Below are 7,251 nucleotides of genomic sequence, written 5' to 3' on the forward strand. Positions count from 1 at the left end.
GGCTTGTTTTTTGCGGGATTAGTTGAGCTTTTTAATGGCACCCTTTTTGGGTACATATAATTTTTATATTAACTTTTATTAACCTTTTTGGGGGGGGATTATAACAAAAACCTGAAATTCCGCCATTGTTCTATGCGTTTTTAAATTGACGCCGTTCACTATGCGACGTAAATAACATGTTACCTTTATTCTATGGGTCGGTACGATTACGGCGATACCACATATGTAGAGGTTTTTTTATGTTTTACGACTTTTGCACAATAAAAACTCTTTTGAACTAAAATTATTTGCTTTTGCATCGTCGCTTTCCAAGAGCCGTAATTTTTTTATTTTTCCATCAATGTAGTGATTTTTTTGGCTTGTTTTCTGCGGACAAGACGTAGTTTTGAATGGTACTGTTTTGGGGTGCATGGGACTTATTGATTCATTTTTATTATGACTTTTTTGGGGGGCAATGGAAAAAAATTGCAATTTCGCCATGTTTTTTTGCGTTTTTTTTTTTACGATGTTCACCTTGCGGTTTAAATGACATATTAACTTTATTAATGGAGTCATTACGGTCGCGGCGATACCACATATGTGTACTTTTTTTTTTTTTGACACTTTTACTAAATAAAACCACTTTTTATGGAAAAAAATGATTTTATTTATTTTTTTACTGTATTTTTTATTAATAATCTTTATTTCACATTTATTACTTATTTTATTAGTCCCACTAGGGGACTTTACTGTGCGATCTTCCGATCGCTGCTATAATGCTCTGGTATACTTCGTATACCAGAGCATTATTGCCTGTCAGTGTAAATCTGACAGGCAATCTGCTCGGACCCCCACCAATCCAAGCTTCTGACATGTCACTATGACATGTCAGAAGTTTGTCAAACGTTTAGCTACACTTTAATGGGGCAGAGCTGCAATACCAGACACAGCCATGGAGGAAAGTGGCTGCCATGATTTATCTAATCCCATATAACAGGAATGAGGGCATTTTCATATGTCTGTAGTAAGCCGGGTTCATAAAAACCGTCTAATAGAAGAACCAGCCTAGTTTCCCATAGCAACCAATCACAGCACAGCTTTCATTTTACCAGAGCAATTAAAAAAAGAGAGCCAAGTCCTGATTGGTTGCCATAGGCAACAATTATTTTATTTTTTTAGCTAGACAGTCTTGCGAAAGGAGATCCAATGAATTTTTTTTTCAAAACCGCATGCTCTGGGGGTGAGGGTATTTTTCAGTTTATAATATTGATGGTCGTACTTGCGCAAAAATTTGCTACTTTTTCCCGTTTTCATGTTGTCACTTTTTAGAACAAGGGAGTGAGGCAACCCACAGCCTAAAAAATTCACTATAATTTACTCCAGAAGCTGCTGTAAAAAAAATAGCGGAAATCTGCGCCCGTCTGTACAGCGTAAGAGCCATAGATGAGCCTAAATTATTATGAGGGATGCGTTTCAAAATAACTTTGGCGAATTAAACGCCAGCACTCCTCATATTAAGGCTGGTGTATGAAAAGGCCTGTCAAAAATACCCCCCAATGTGACATCATGGTGGCTTCCAACCCCACGATCAGCATAAAAACGCCGGATACATTGCCGCTCTCACTACAATAGTCATATCCGAGGAAACCACCTTTACTAGGAAGTTTTGTAGAAGTCCTCCTAGTCTGTCCTGCTCCATTTTTATTTAATCGCTATTTTTTAGAAAGAAGAGATCCTGATGACATTTGGGAACTTCTTAGGGAATGTTCAAACGCAAAAGTAAAAATGGCTGTAAAATACGGAGCTGTTTTCAAGGGAAAACGGCCTCTGATTTTCAGCCGTTTTTAAAGCATCAAACTTTTCTGGAGCGTTTTTTCTATTGACCCAATGAAAAATTGCTCCAAAAACGGAAACGGCTCAAGAAGCGACATGCGCTTCTTCTTACGGGGCATTTTTTTTCAAACAGCCACATTAAAAAAACGCCCCGTCTGAACGAAACGCCGGTTTTCCCATTGCAATCAATATGCAGTCGTTTGGAGGCGTTCAGCTTCTGTATTTTTAGTAGTTTTTCGTGGCCCGAAATACACCTGAAAATTAGCCGTGTGAACATACCCTTAGTGTATGAGTCAGTACGATTAGGATACCAAAAATATACATAGGTTTTACTACGTTTGCATAATAAAAACATTTAAAAAACAATGATTTGTTCCAAGAGTCGTAAATTTAATTTTTCCGTCAATGTGGGCTTGTGTTTTGCGGGACAAGGTGTAGAAAATATATTTTACAGTTTTTTTTACACTTTTTTTGTGCACCGTTCACGTGGAGGTTTAATTCATGTGTTAACTTCAATGTTCAAGTCGTTACGATCGCGGCGATACCTTATATGGGTATTTTTTTTTCTATTTTTTATTTTACACTTCCTAAATAATACCACTTTTTATGGGGAAAAGTGGTTTTATTTTATTTTTACTGTAATATTTTTTACCCTTTTTTCTAAACTTTCATTTAGCGGTTTTTAATTTAATTAAGGCACCAACTTGCGACGGATATATCCGTCGATCGTCTTTTAGGGTATGTTCACAAGGCCTATTTTCGGCCGTTTTTCGCACCGTAAACGGCTGAAAAATCGGAAGCGGAACGCCTCCAGACATCTGCCCATTGATTGCAATGGGAAAAACGGCGTTCTCTTCTGATGGGCCGTTTTTTACGCTGACGTTTTGAAAAACGGCCACGAGAAAGAAGTGCAGTTCACTTCTTGGGACGTTTTTGGAGCCGTTTTTCATTGACTCTTGGAAAAAGCTCCAAAAACGGACGTAAAAAAACGCAGCGAAAATCGCGAGTGGCTTAAAAAACGTCTGAAAATCAGGAGCCGTTTTTCCTTGAAAACCGCTCCGTATTTTCAGACGTTTTTGACTCAGCGTGTGAACATAGAGGTAAACTGCACAGAAATGTGGTTGTGAGATAAACTGAACGTTCACATGAAGCAGAGCTCAGTTCAGTAGGCACTGGAGGGAGGGCATTTTTTTTTAATAACATGTAATTGAAAAGGCTGAGGTGCGCGTGCGACGCGGACTAACACGCAGCAGTCATGCGATTTTACCACAAGCCAGCGGGATTTCTTTTAAATAATTGCTATTGGGGTTTTTATTTGTAAAAAAAAAAAAAACGTGCGGGCAATAAGGGTATGTTCACACGCACTATTTACGGACGTAATTCAGGCGTTTTACGCCTGGAATTACGGACGAAAATACTGCTTGATAGCATCGGCAAACATCCGCCCATTCATTTGAATGGGTCTTACGATGTTCTGTGCAGACGGTAATTTTTTTTTACGCGCCGCTGTCAAAAGACGGCGCGTAAAAAAGGCACCCGCGTCAAAGTAGTGCCTGTCACTTCTTGGGACGTAATTGCAGGACAACACAGAACAACAGACGCACTGCAGAATTTTAACCCCTCCGCAGCCATTTTTCAGATGGTCGTTTTTTCCTCCCCACCTTCCAAAAGCCATAACTTTTTTATTTTTCTGTCGATATAGCCATATGGGGGGGGTGGGGCTTGTTTTTTGTGGGACGAGTTGTAGTTGTTTTTTACAGCACTATTTATTATACCATATGATACTGGGAACTGGAGAGAAAAAAAATTTGTAGCGCGAAATGGGAAAAAAAAACAAACTGTTCTTCCACCATTCATTTTTTGGGTCTCCTTTTTACGGCGTTCACGGTGTGGTAAAAGCGGTATGTTCACTTTATTCTGCGGGGCAGTACGATAATGGCGATACCAAATGGAGTTATTTTTTATGTTTTACTACTTTTACAAAGAAAAAAAAGAATACAATTATTTTGTGTTGCCGTATTCGGAGAACAGGAACGTTATTTTTCCGTCGATGAAGCGGCGTAAGGGCTTTTTATCTCTGTGGGACAAGCGGTCGTTTTTATTGATGCCATTTTGGGGTACACCAGACTTTATTTTCTGTGGGAGACAAGTTGACGGAAAAAAAAAAAAAACAGCAATTCTGGGGTTTTAATGTCTTTTTTTTTTTTCCGCGTTCATCGTCCGGGTTAAACGGGTTATGTGGGGACCAAAAATGATTAGCAGTGTAGTCACTGCCGTATGTGAGTACACGGCTAATATACATTCCGGACTCCCGTCGGCGCAGATTCCATTTACGAGACAGTGCTGATTTTTTTTTTTATTTCGAGAGAAATTATATATATATATATATATATTATTTTTTTTTTTTGCATACTTTGCTATAAACGTATGTAAACCGTTTCGACAAGGTTCTGCAATTTCATTATGCAATAATAAAATGTGAACATTTACAGCGCCAGAAACCAGCCAACACGATCCACTTAAAAGGCTTGTCTGATCTCGACAACCCCTTCATCAAATGCCCGCAAGGATTTCATAAAAGCAGCGGCCTCCCACCTGTTGTAAGACTACAAATCCCAGCATAGCCTACAGCTGCCAGGGCATGCTGGGAGTTGTAGTTCCACAACAGCTGGAGACCACTGATAGATAGAGTTGGGGTCTCCACACACAGAACAGTAAATATTAGTCCTGAAGTCCTCTACTTCATATTTTATTTCACCGTTTCTTAGTTCTAGCGGTTTCCCGGTGGCAATCAATAGGAAAGACCGGTGATTAACCCTATGGGAGCTGGAACAGAATCAACGTCGCTTGACTTTTCCCCAGAAACTGATATAAGATTACGGTGATTTTTAAAATTGAAATTTTACAATATTTTTTTGGGGTAAATGCAGGAAATTTTGTAAATCACAAGGGAAAATAATAGTGAAATAGATTAGGCGACAGCAGCAGATTATAGAAAAGTGTATATATATTATAGGTCATCAACTATAAACTTATAAAAACTTTTTTTAAATGTAGATTTGCAAGAGGAAAAAAAAAAGGGTCATGCATGGAAGCGCAGGGAGAGGCAGCAGTGCAGGAACACGGCGGTAGTCAAGGTGAGTGAGTGCGGCTGGAGTGCAGAAGAAAAGTGAGCTGTACTCACACATTGCTCCAGCCAGGAGAGCATGGGACTTGGCTAGAACTGCACTGATCACCAGGTGATTGCAGCTACGGCAGCCTGCAGCCCCATGCACAGGGGGTGACACTCGTCATCCGTGGAGATAGTAAATAGTTCAGCCACCCGAGAAAGCTCAAGACACATGCAAAATAATCTAACAGGCGTTCGTACAGGACACCTAAATTGGGGGCTTTCCCAGCAAAATAATACACGGTACTGGAACACACTTCCGCCTACCAAGGACCCTAAAGTGAGCTGTCTTAGCGATGCCTGACTGTTTTTCTCACTTTCTAGATTACAATACGACGTCGGCTCGCGGCACGAAGTGTCTAGTAAAGGCAGCCGCACCACCCCGTCCTTTCTTCCGTCTATTCACCTGCTTTTGCGGCGCCCGGCGGCCACCCGATCACGAGCTGCGAGCGAAGCCGTACAGCTTGGAGCCATCGGGCGGCGCCATCTGGGGAGCGAAGAGGTTAAAATGCGTGCGGAGGCCGTCAATGGGGGCTCCCGGGCCTTCCCATCGGGTGACGTCATCTAATTCTGCGAACGGTACGTCATGACGCTAGTGACGTATGACGTAACGTGAGAGGTGGTTAGATAGATGACGCCAAGCTGAGAGGTCGAGGTCAAGTGGATTGTCTGTTAGCGGCCATGAGAGGCAGAGTATAGAGTTCTTCACTAAAAAGACTGATAGAAATCGTGAAAAATGGCGGCTGGCTCCCGGGGAATACAATGGGTTGAGATTAACGCTGAAAAATGTAATTGTTTGGGATATTGATGTCGCGGACACGTGACATTGCGCAACCACATGCATCGGCGTGTGATGTCATAGCAATGCTTTAACCCCTTAATGACCAGCCTATTTTGACCAATGTATTTTTTAATTTTTCCATCGTCGCATTCCAAGAGCTATAACTTTTTTATTTTTGCGTCGACATCGCTGTATAAGGTTTCGTTTTTTGCGGGATAAGTTGTATTTTTTAGTAGCACCATTTTGGGGGACATATAACTTTTATTAACTTTTTTGGGGGGGGATAGAAGAAAACCTGAACTTTCGCCACTCTTTTTTGCATCCCTAAATCTACGCCGTTTACCGTGTGGTATAAATAACACAATAACTTTATTCAGCGGGTTGTTACGATTGCAACGATACCAAAATTGTATAGATTTTGTATATTTTACTACTTTTACACAGTAAAAACGCTTTTTTTAAAAAATGGTTTGTTTTTGGGTCTCCATATTTGAAGAGCCGTAACGTTTTTATTGTTCCGCCGATGCGGTTGTATGAGGACTTGTTTTTTGCGGGACGACTTGTAGTTTTTATTGGTACCATTTTGGAGTAGATGCGACTTTTTGATCACTTTTTAGCAAATTTTTTTTAAAGTCAGTATTCACAGAAAACAGCAATTTTTCCATTGTTTTTTATTTTACTTTTTATGGCGTTCACCGTGCGGGTTAAATAATGTAAGAGCTTTATATTCAGGGTCGTTACGGACGCAGCGATACCAAATATGTGTAACTTTTTTGCTTTTATTTTGGTTTTTTTATAGTAAAGCAGTTTGTAAAGAGAAAAAGTGGGTTTTTCATTTATTTCTTTTCACTTTTTTTTAATTAACTTTATTAAACTTTTTTTTTTTTTACTAGTCCCATTAGGGGACTTTAATATGCGATCATCCGATCACTATTATAATACACTGCAAAACTTTTGTATTGCAGTGTATTACTGCCTGTCCGTTTAAAACGGACAGGCATCTGCTAGGACATGCCTCCGGCATGACCTAGCAGGCATTCACTACAGGCAGACCTGGGGGCCTTTATTAGGCCCCCGGCTGCCATCGGAGGCACAGACACTCAGCGATCTTCTCTCCGGGTGTCAGTGGGATGAGAGGGAGCTCCCTCCCTCTCTCCAAAACCACTCAGATGTGGCGCTCGCTATTGAGCGCCGCATCTGAGGGGTTAAACGGGTGAGATCGATACTTCGATCAATCTCACACGGCAGAGCAGGGACGCCCCCAGCTGCCTCTGACAGCTGAGAGCAGGGAGATTTGACGCTCCCTGCTCTATTTACTTATCCTGATGCAGCGCCGTGAAAAGGCATATGCATCAGAATAAAGCCCGTTAGTGGCCGCCGTGAAAAGGCGTATTGGCGGTCACTAACGGGTTAATCTAACTGGTTGATATTTTTTGTTGGTCAAAGACTGACTACAAACGCAGCGGTATATTATATAATAAAAGATGTT

At 40.8% G+C, this 7,251-nt stretch overlaps 1 protein-coding gene across 2 annotated transcripts in view; it reads right to left on the bottom strand.

Annotated features, from left to right (window-relative positions):
- GPBP1 (GC-rich promoter binding protein 1) overlaps positions 1–5,647 on the bottom strand; it is a 32,262-nt gene extending 26,615 nt beyond the window's left edge. Inside the window, exon 1 of one of the 2 annotated variants that reach the window (XM_075842404.1) lies at positions 5,388–5,647. The gene's annotated coding sequence lies outside the window, so the exon portion shown is untranslated. Of the gene's footprint in view, positions 1–4,996; positions 5,180–5,387 lie in introns of those variants that run through there. The other variant, XM_075842410.1, reaches the window with a different exon arrangement.
- Positions 5,648–7,251: the final 1,604 nt, after the last annotated feature.

The sequence above is a fragment of the Rhinoderma darwinii genome, chromosome 1, assembly GCF_050947455.1.
Source record: "Rhinoderma darwinii isolate aRhiDar2 chromosome 1, aRhiDar2.hap1, whole genome shotgun sequence".
Taxonomy (NCBI): Eukaryota; Metazoa; Chordata; class Amphibia; order Anura; family Rhinodermatidae; genus Rhinoderma; species Rhinoderma darwinii.